Source organism: Hyla sarda, chromosome 3 (genome assembly GCF_029499605.1).
Source record: "Hyla sarda isolate aHylSar1 chromosome 3, aHylSar1.hap1, whole genome shotgun sequence".
Taxonomy (NCBI): domain Eukaryota; kingdom Metazoa; phylum Chordata; class Amphibia; order Anura; family Hylidae; genus Hyla; species Hyla sarda.
The window spans coordinates 24,834,762-24,846,832 of NC_079191.1; the positions used below are offsets into that span (position 1 = coordinate 24,834,762).

At 40.5% G+C, this 12,071-nt stretch overlaps 1 pseudogene; it reads right to left on the reverse strand.

Annotated features, from left to right (window-relative positions):
* Window positions 1-8,090, reverse strand: part of LOC130361204 (bis(5'-adenosyl)-triphosphatase enpp4-like) — a 45,665-nt pseudogene extending 37,575 nt beyond the window's left edge.
* Between the last annotated feature and the right edge of the window lie 3,981 nt (window positions 8,091-12,071).

Sequence of the window (12,071 nt, forward strand, 5' to 3'; positions counted from 1 at the left end):
CAAAGAGGAGAAGGAGGGCAGTGCTTGCGGGTGACATATGTGAGTAGTACCCCACTGGGCTGGTAATTAATTGGTTGGGGAGTAGAACAGCGCTGGCGGGTAACATTATTTGTTGGGGGGGTGGGGAGCAGAACAGCACTGGCGGGTCACATGTGATTAGTTCCCCGATGGGGAAGGGCTGGGCTGATAATTCATTCCCAAGGGGGAGGGGCCAAACTAGTATTGCGGTATGGGAAAAATTCATATCGTGCAGCACAAAAATTTCGGTATTCGGTATGAACCAGTATACCGCCCGGCCCTAAAAAGATACCATCCCAAAAGTGTCGGGGATCACATTCCACAGAGCCTCAAGTCTAAGGGGAATGTTCGCCCCAAGCAGATTAAAGCAGCATACCTCCAAACAAGACCAGGATTCAGCTGCCAAGAAAGAAGCATCCAGATGCCATACACAAAGAAGCATGTGCTGCCAGACCATCCGACATGGCGAAACATCATTCATGAGTACCAACACAGGGAAAACAATTCCCGATAAAGAAACACTATCACTGACAATTCGACACCAAGTATCGATAGCTTCAAATTCCAAAACCATAAATTAGCTTCATGAGTTGTTGTTTATGGTTTCCGATAAAGAAACACCTCACATGTCAATCCAAGTACATCGTATACCTTATTGAATGCGAATGCAACGAACAGTACGTGAGGAGAACCATACAGCTACTACATACAAGATTGAACCAACACCACACCAATATCAAAAAGGGCTACCAACTACAAGGCCTCTCATGCCACTGCAGCAGGTATCACCCCGGAAACAGCATCTCCATATCAATCATTCCGATAGACAAGATACCAGGACATCTAACAAACAGATTTGAAACCATGCAAAAAAAAAAGGAGACGTTCTGGATCTACAACCTAGGATCATTACAACCACGAGGCCTAATGAGATGACGGGACTTATCAACTAAAAATCACCCCACTGGTAACTTAGGGGCCTCCCCAACCACTTTATATACCTATAAAGTGGTCCCTCAACATACGATGGTAATCCGTTCCAAATGAACCATCGTTTGTTGAAACCATCGTATGTTGAGCGATCCGTGCAATGTAAAGTATAGGAAGTTGTACTCACCTGTCCCCGCCGCTCCGGACCAGTCACCGCCGGTCACCGCTGCCCTGGATGTTGCGCTCCATCGCTGTCGCCGTGTCCCTTGGGTGTCCCCGCCGCTCCGGAACGTCTATGCTGCACGTGTACGTCGCTCTCACATCACCGTCATCACGTCACTACGCACGCCGCTCCTATTGGATGACGGGACGGCGTGCGCTGCGACGACGACGATTGAGAGCACCGGCGATGGAGGGGATCTGCCGCACCACGGCAACCCCGGTGCGCGCACAGGACCATAGCGCTGCCCACATTGTGCACTACCTCTATACCAACTCTACACTCCGGAATAAAACCCTTGTCACCCCTCAAGTACAGGACCGTATCTTCATGAGTGCCTGCGGCCACTTGCCTGTCATCTGCTGCGTACGGTGTCCTGGCGATGTTTCGTGTGCGACTACCTGCCTGTCACAACACCGCACATGACATACCCGTGATGTCCCAAATTTGGCTATTCATCTGCCACTACGCTGCGCACGGCATCTCGGTGATGTCCTGTATGTAGCTGTAGCTACGGTGCTGCGCACGGCACAAGCGGTCGCAGTCTGTGGACCCGCTCCGTGCACTGCAGCTGTTGCGAACGCACGAAGCATCCACATCACTCACGATCTTTAAATTCTCCGGCTGCTTCTCACTTTCTTGTTAACCCCTCCATTTCTGCAACATTACTGTAATAAGACTCTTATTTCCACAATGTCAGATGTCTTGCAATTGTATTACATAGCATGTACTGTTTGTTTACACTGGCTAATACACGTGTCAGCAATGACGTCGTGTCAGCAATGACGCTGATCGTGGGCTTTTTCACACTCTGTATGTATATAAGACATATATGGCTCATGTATCCCCCCCCAACCTGAGGAAGAGGGGAGCACGTCCCCTCGAAACACGTTGTCTAGCCATTTCTCTGTTCAAATAAAATGCTATTTTACCACTATCTGAAGCTCAGCATCTCAACTTTACCACAAAATGTCTCAGCAAGCGTCAGGAAGTGTCGTTTTTCTCCAGCCTCACCAAGTGTGTGGATACCTATGTTGTGAGATTACCAAACGCTGTGGCTATCTTTTTGTAAACTGGCTATTTCCTGTTGGAGTTCCCTCCCTCCAACTAGTCCCATGATTCCTTGTTTGTAAGTGTGAGGTCACTTTTCTCCCTCCCACACATCAGTCAGCTGTGCTCCCTTCCATGCAATAGACCACTGTTTTCTGACCAGGGTGCCTCCAGCTGTTGCAACACTACAATTACTAACTTACAGCGGTCGCTCCACCCATTAAAGCAGACAGGTTTCTCTATACACTGTACACCCGACTAGTGATGTAATGTCTCAAGTCGCACAGCAACCTGGGAAAACCTGAGACGACAGTAATTTTGTATGCTGTTAAAAATAAACATCGGGGCAAGAATGACATAAGAATTGCAGGAACACCATAAAACACAAGTACAGACACTATACTATGAACTACACTAAGTTTACAGCCCCTGTGGCAGAGTCAAATAAAAAAAAATCCTTGAATACCTCTTTATGGTCTGCCGGACTGTAGCCAACCTCGCTGCATGTGGCGGCAAGAGGAAAATTGATTTAAAATCAAAAAGAAGGATAATACGCATGGTAACCAAAGAGCCCAGAACAAATTCCAAAAACATCAGAGGTGAACTACAAGGTCAAGGTCCATCAGTATCAGATCACACCATCCACACCACTCCGCTGCTCAGCGTTTGGAACAAACTGTTCTGAATGTTGAAGCTGGCACCGGGAGCTTGTGACGTCATAGTACCCGCCCCCTCATTACGTCATGCCCCAGCCCCTCAACGCAAGTCTATGGGAGGGGGGTTCCCGCTATTGCGAGTGGTTAAGTAATAGAATGGATAATATTTGTGGTAAATATCCTTTGCACAATACAGAGGTAAGTAAAACCAGGCTAAACGCGTTTCAAGACCTTGAGTCTTTTCTTCAGTAGCCAAAATTAAGGATAAATGGTGGTGTAATGACCAGTTTATATAGCTATACTAAACGATGCTAAGGAAAAAGGGGCAGGATTAACCCCTTAACAACCAAGAGTGTATATTTACGCTCATGGCTGGCTGGCGATATGTGAAGCGCGCACAGGAGCTGAGCGGGCTTCGTACCTGCGGGGTCCCGGTTGCTATGAGCACCCAGGACCCGCGGCTAATACCAGACATCGCCGATGGGGCTGATGTCCGGTATTAACCCTTTAGACAACACAATCAAAGTTGAAAAAAAAAAGTTGGAAAAAAAACCACTATATAAATTGGGTATCATTGTAACTGTATGGACCTAGAGAATAAATACAGTCATGGCCGTAAATGTTGGCACCCCTTAAATTTTTCTAGAAAATGAAGTATTTCTCACAGAAAAGGATTGCTGTAACACATGTTTTGCTATACACATGTTTTTTCCCTTTGTGTGTATTGGAACTAAACCAAAAAAGGAGGAAAAAAAGCTAATTGGACATAATGTCACCAAACTCCAAAAATGGCCCGGGCAAAATTATTGGCATCCTTAACTTAATATTTGGTTGCACACCCTTTGGAAAAAATAACTGAAATCAGTCACTTCCTATAACCATCAATAAGCTTCTTACGCCTCTCAGCCGGAATGTTGGATCACTCTTCCTTTGCAAACTGCTCCAGGTCTCTCTTATTGGAACGACGCCTTTTCCCAACAGCAATTTTAAGATATCGCCACAGGTGTTCAATGGGATTTAGATCTGGACTCATTGCTGCCACTTCAGAACTCTCCAGCACTTTGTTGCCATCCATTTCTGGGTGCTTTTTGACGTATGTTTGGGGTCATTGTCCTGCTGGAGGACCCAAGATCTCGGACGCAAACCCAGATTTCTGACACTGGGCTGTACAGTGCGACCCAAAATCCGTTGGTAATCCTCAGATTTCATGATGCCTTGTACACTTTCAAGGCACCCAGTGCCAGAGGCAACAAAACAACCCCAAAACATCATTGAACCTCCACCATATTTCACTGCAGGCACTGTGTTCTTTTCTTTGTAGGTCTCATTCCATTCTCGGTAAACAGTAGAATGATGTGCTTTACCAAAAAGTTCTATCTTGGTCTAATCTATTCACAAGATGTTTTTCCAGAAGGATTTTGGCTTACTCAAGTTCATTTTGGCAAAATGTAGTCTTGCTTTTTTATGTCCCTGTCAGCAGTGGGGTCCTCTTGGGTCTCCTGCCATAGCGTTTCATTTCATTTAAATGTCGATTGGATAGATTGCGCTGACACTGATGCTCCCTGAGCCTGCAGGACAGCTTGAATATCTTTGGAACTTGTTTGGGGCTGCTTATCCACCATCCGGACTATCCTGTGTTGACACCTTTCATAAATTTTTCTCTTCCGTCCATGCCCAGGGAGATTAGCTACAGTGCCATGGGTTGTAAACTTCTTGATAATGTTGTGCACTGTGGACAAAGGCAAATCTAGATCTCTGGAGATGGACTTGTAACCTTGAGATTGTTGATATTTTTCCACCATTTTGGTTCTCAAGTCCTCAGACAGTTCTCTTCTCCTCTTTCTGTTGTCCATGCTTAGTGTGGCACACAAAGACACACAATGCAAAGGCTAAGTGAACTTCTCTCCTTTTTATATGCTTTCAGGTGAAATTTTTATATTGCCCACACCTGTTACTTGCCCCAGGTGAGTTTAAAGGAGCATCACAAGCTGGAAACAATCTTATTTTTCCACAATTTTGAAAGGGTGCCAATCATTTTGTCCAGCCCATTTTTGGAGTTTGGTGACATTATGTCCAATTTGCTATTTTTCCTCCCTTTTTTGGTTTAGTTCCAATACACACAAAGGGAATAAACATGTGTATAGCAAAACATGTGTTACTGCAATCCTTTTCTGTGAGAAATACTTCATTATTTAGAAAAATTTCAGGGGTGCCAACATTTACGACCATGACTGTATATGGTGTCAATTTTACCGAAAAGTGCACTGCGTAGAATCGGAAGCCCCCAAAACTACTACTATAATAAACTATAATACTGCCTCCTATGTACAAGAATATAACTATTATAATACTGCCCCTATGTACAAGAATATAACTATTATAATACTGCCCCTATATACAAGAATATAACTACTATAATACTGCCCCTATATACAAGAATATAACTACTATAATACTGCTCCTATATACAAGAATATAACTACTATAATACTGCCTCCTCTATACAAGAATATAACTACTATAATACTGCTCCTATATACAAGAATATAACTACTATAATACTGCTTCTATATACAAGAATATAACTACTATAATACTGCTCCTATATACAAGAATATAACTACTATAATACTGCTCCTATATACAAGAATATAACTACTATAATACTGCTCCTATATACAAGAATATAACTACTATAATACTGCTCCTATATACAAGAATATAACTACTATAATACTGCTCTGTGTACAGGAATATAACTACTATAATACTGCTCCTATATACAAGAATATAACTACTATAATACTGCTCTGTGTACAGGAATATAACTACTATAATACTGCTCCTATATACAAGAATATAACTATTATAATACTGCCCCTATATACAAGAATATAACTACTATAATACTGCCCCTATATACAAGAATATAACTACTATAATACTGCTCCTATATACAAGAATATAACTACTATAATACTGCCTCCTATATACAAGAATATAACTACTATAATACTGCTCCTATATACAAGAATATAACTACTATAATACTGCTTCTATATACAAGAATATAACTACTATAATACTGCTCCTATATACAAGAATATAACTACTATAATACTGCTACCTGCAGTATCATACAATACCTGCAATACGTGCGCTTCTTTAAGCGTTACGTAGATGATATTATAATAGTGTGGAGTGACACAGAAGGAAAGTTTCATGAATTTGTGAAATACTTAAATGAAGCCAATTCCTATAATATGTTTTTTACAGCAGTATATGGTAACAAAAGTATAGAATTTCTTGATACAGAAATAAATATTGAAGGCAACATGATATCAGTGACAGGCTTTAGAAAGAAAATAGCAAGAAATACTTTACTCCATTTTAAAAGCTCCCACCCTCACCATGTAAAAAAGGGTCTGCCATACAGCCAATTTATTCGGCTAAAACGAATTAATACACATGAATATAAATACGAAATACAGGCAGAAGAATTAAAAGAAAGGCTGAGAAAAAGAGGATATCCTGAAAAACTCATACAGCAAGCATACGAGAAAGCAAATGAAAAGAAAAGAGAAGATCTGTTAGTTAACAAACAAAAAACATCTAATATCCAAGAAATAGAAAATAAAAGATTCACCTTCTCATTTGCCAATACTCCTATAAATAATATAATCACTAAAGCTATACATAACAATTGGAAAATATTAGAACAAGATGAAGATCTGAAAACAGTAGCCAAAAATAAACCTTTAATAACATTTAGGAAAAACAGCACGATTAGAGATAATATTAAAAAAATTAAAAAACGCAAAGAAATCGCACAGAAAGATAGCAAAGATTGGCTGACCAGTTCCCTTCCCCCAGGCAATTAAGCCTGTGGTCAATGTTCACACTGCTCTCAGAATATGAAAGTGAATTTTGTAAACCTAGGAGGAAGAGATATCACTGTCAGAGAAGTCATAACATGTAAAAGCACACATGTAGTGTATGGGTTAATGTGTCCTTGTGCCCGATTTTATATCGGAAAAACGAAAAGGCAATTGTCTACCAGATACAGAGAACACATTTATTCTTTGAAATCAGGGAAAGGAGTCCCAAAATTAATGAAACATATGAAGGAAGAGCATGATAATGATCCCAGGGCTCTAAAGTTCTTTGGGATCCAGCGCATTCCTCCCCCGAAAGAAGGAGGAGACAGAGAAAATATTCTTATACAAATGGAAACCCGCTGGATACTCAGAACTGGAGCCCTCGGACCAGCGGGACTTAATGATAGGGCAGAATTTAGCCCATTTTTGTAAACTCGCCAAGAATGTTTTTAACATTTATGTCAGCACGTAGGTGATTTTTTGTCTAGGTGAAGGCCCCTCCCCCCTTCCGCACATACCTGGTTTTAAATCACAGCAGGACGTAGAACACCTGTTGGAGGCCGGAAGAAGCTTCAGTCCGAAGCGATACGGTCGTTGCACTCCACAGCCCTGCGTTCCTGCTGACAGACCCCCCTGAACCTGCTGTTATTTTAAGCTGCAAGCCTTGAATAAAGAAGATATTTTTGCTACCCGGGTGAGTCGTCCGTCTACCTTCATTTCTACTTGCTATTTTATAACTACTATAATACTGCTCCTATATACAAGAATATAACTACTATAATACTGCTCCTATATACAAGAATATAACTACTATAATACTGCTCTGTGTACAGGAATATAACTACTATAATACTGCTCCTATATACAAGAATATAACTACTATAATACTGCTCCTATATACAAGAATATAACTACTATAATACTGCTCCTATATACAAGAATATAACTACTGTAATACTGCTCCTATATACAAGAATATAACTACTATAATACTGCCTCCTATATACAAGAATATAACTACTATAATACTGCCATCTATATACAAGAATATAACTACTATAATACTGCTCCTATATACAAGAATATAACTACTATAATACTGCTCCTATATACAAGAATATAACTACTATAATACTGCCATCTATATACAAGAATATACCTACTATAATACTGCCTCATCTGTACAAGAATATAACTACTATAATACTGCTCCTATATACAAGAATATAACTACTATAATACTGCTCCTATATACAAGTATATAACTACTATAATACTGCTCCTATATACAAGAATATAAATACCAGACTTACATTTTTAATACTTGTTGCTTCTGGTCTTGGATGTTTTCCTGTACAATATACGATGATGAACGACACAAGAGACAACAGATACGTCAACATTTTTTATTAAAAAAATATATTGGTAAAGTCTAAAACAAATGTAAAGTGGTTACAATGTATTTCCTAAAAGTAAAGCTCCTCACCAAAGAAAACGTAGACCATTTGTGCTTCTTCATTGTTCAGTGAAGACATTATAATATTTATGTATATATATATATATATATATATGTGTGTGTGTGTGTGAGTATTTAACATAGAGTGATTAAAGCCCCCTCACCACATTAAATACCCCCCATATTTGAACTGTACTTTTATAGACAGAATATTGTAGATACATTAGAACAAAGTCCAAAGGCTGTCCGGGCATGCTGGGAGTTGTAGTTTTGCAACATCTGCCAATCCTGTTGACTATCTAATCAAGCTTTCTCATTCCAGTGCACCTCCAGCTGTTGCTTAACTACAACTGTGAAGGCACAGTGGTTGAGAAACACTGCCTTAGAACAGTTTTTTCCAACCAGGGAGCTTCCAGCTGTTGCAAAACTACAACTCCCAGCATGCCCGGACAGCCTTCGGCTGTCCGGGCATGCTGGGAGTTGTAGTTTTCAACAGCTGGAGGCACCCTGGTTGGGAAACTCTGCTCTTGGTTCAAGACCTCTAGCTTGTTAGCAGTGAATGTGAGCGCCTGTCCCCGATATTGTGCTGCTTACACAGCTGACAGTTTGTCACTATGTATCAACGTAGGCAATATGTGAATTGAGATGCCACCACCAAATCAACCGCCAAAATACGACCCAAAATCATCGGCGTCTCTGTTAATCATGATATAATCTACACAAAGTGCTATGTGCTAAGGAAGTGGTCTGTGACCTGTGACTAAGAACCAGAATGCCATGTCATGGTAGTTTAAGAAATAGCGCCACTCTTGTCCATAGGTTATGTCTGGTATTGCAGCTCAATTGAATGCGTCGCCCAGACAATTTGTTTTTAAATTTATTATATAGCCCGATAATAAAACATGTTCTTTTTTTTTTTCAAATCTGATTTTATTTTTTTATTGTAGTTTTTTTTTAATTAAATAACTTTTTTTTTTTTTTTTGTACATCATTATGGGGGCAGCCATTTTGCCTCAGCTGTTTTTAACAGCATGTAGAGATATGTTTTACAGCAAGACATAAATAGTGAAGGTGTCTGGGCATGCTCTGTGACCTTTTCTGAGGTCATTATACATGGAGGGGTAGGCTAAGCCGTAAGCATCATCTATTATCTTATCGATCTACGGGTGTTACTGTAATACTGTACAGATCACTTTCCAGCAGTCTCTACCTTATCACAAACAAAACAGGAAGTCTTATCTTAGTTTAAGGCCTAGTGGCCAAAATGAAAACTGCAAGGCTTCAGAATTATTTTAAAATATAAAAATAAAAATCACTAAAAACTCCTTATATACCATATATATATATATATATATATATATAAAATTTTTTTTTTTTGTACCTTTTTTTTTTCAGGTGACTTTTTAGGATATGCTGCCTTGTGTGTGTGTATACATGAGGAGCATCACTATTTCTGGAATTATATTTCTGCTCTGCAGGCTTCATCTATAATTTGCAGTTCCCCTAGAGCTGGTGGGCGAAGCGCTCTCTCCTTCTCCCTCCTTAGACCTGTATTGCTTGTCTTGCAGAAACAGGACAAAGCTGATCTTATTTTTGGAGTGGAATACAGTTTAACAAAAGGGGGGGGGGGGGGGGGGGGGGAGGGAGGGAAGAAGCTTGATAACAGGAGAAAGAAGCATTTTTGTCTACTAAGATATATTCCAAAGTTTCACGCATTCGCTTGTACTATTCATTTACGCAACGTTTGTTCAGATGACAGTGCCTACGTAACAGAAAACCCTGATTTAAACAACAGGTCGCTTTCTGACGACACATTTCCTTTCAAAAAGGAGAGCATTAGACTAAGGCGTTTTTTTCCAGAAACAGCGCCACTCTTGTGAATAGGTCATGTCTGGTTTTGCAGCTCATTCTTATCTAAATGACACAGATGAGGACTATACTAAATCACAACATTTATTTACTATGTCAGCACTTTTTTGGCTATCCTGTTTTCTCCGCCTGTGGGAGGGTCAGCTTTTCTAATCCCGCCACAGGTCGCAGACCACTGTGTTAAGGCGTAATCTCTAATCCTTCTAGATTAGTGATTCCCAAGCACGGGGCCTCCAGCTGTTGCAAAACTACAACTCCGGGCATGCTGGGAGTTGTAGTTTTGCAACAGCTGGAGGCACCCTGCTTGGCAAACACTGTCCTAGACATTAACTGCATAGACTAATAATACATCAGAAGATGACAATTTCCTATTAAATAAAACATATCCGTTTTCCGTTATAACGATAGCAAGGCATGCTGGGAGTTGTATTCCGAGTGCAGGACATCCCAGTATAGCAGTTGCTTAACTTCAGAGCTCGTCATAAAAATGCAATGCATTAATATTCTCCTAGTTATGACATATAGACAGAACATATATAACTGGAACATACAGTAACCTAACAAGAAAAAAAAGATTCGATCAGTCTAGGACAGTGTTTCCCAACCAGGGTGCCTCCAGCCATGGCAAAACTAAAACTCCCAGCATGCTGGGAGTTGTAGTTTTGCAACAGCTGAAGGCACCCTGATTGGTAAACACTGATCGTTGTCCTAACAAAGCTGAACTAGATGGCGCTATGGTGCTTTTGCCAGGGCCAATCAGAAGTAAGTTCAGCTCCTATCCTTTATAAACAGGGCAACTCCAGAGCTGTACTCACTATTCTGCTGGTGGGGTAACCGTGTACATACATTACATTACTTATCCTGTACTGATCCTGAGTTATATCCTGTATTATACTCCAGAGCTGTACTCACTATTCTGCTGGTGGGGTAACCGTGTACATACATTACATTACTTATCCTGTACTGATCCTGAGTTATATCCTGTATTATACTCCAGAGCTGTACTCACTATTCTGCTGGTGGGGTAACCGTGTACATACATTACATTACTTATCCTGTACTGATCCTGAGTTATATCCTGTATTATATTCCAGAGCTGTACTCACTATTCTGCTGGTAGAGTAACTGTGCACATACATTACATTACTTACCCTGTACTGATCCTGAGTTATATCCTGTATTATACTCCAGAGCTGCGCTCACTATTCTGCTGGTGAGGTCACTGTGTACATACATTACATTACTTACCCTGTACTGATCCTTAGTTATATCCTGTATTATTCTCCAGAGCTGCACTCACTATTCTGCTGGAGAGTCACTGTGTACATACATTACATTACTTATCCTGTACTGATCCTGAGTTATATCCTGTATTATACTCCAGGGCTGTACTCACTATTCTGCTGGTGAGGTCACTGTGTACATACATTACATTACTTATCCTGTACTGATCCTGAGTTATATCCTGTATTATACTCCAGATCTGTACTCACTATTCTGCTGGTGAGGTCACTGTGTACATACATTACATTACTTATCCTGTACTGATCCTCAGTTATATCCTGTATTATACTCCAGAGCTGTACTCACTATTCTGCTGGTGAGGTCACTGTGTACATACATTACATTACTTATCCTGTACTGATCCTGATTATATCCTGTATTATACTCCAGAGCTGCACTCACTATTCCCCATGATTCGGAGCGGAGATCTCTCGCTATTCCCTGCATGTTCAGTGTCTGTATATAGCTATGCTGGAAGGGGGTGAGTCTATTGCCAAACTTTTTGACAGTTTCCCTACGATACCAGGATAAATGTAAATGCAGGATAATACAGACTATGGCAGAGATTCATCAAAACCTGTGCCAAGGAAAAGTAAACCAGTTGCCCATAGCAACCAATCAGATCACTTGTTTCATTTTTGAAAAGGCCTGTGGAAAAATGAAAGAAGCGATCTGATTGGTTGCTATGGGCAACTGGTCGACTTTTCCTC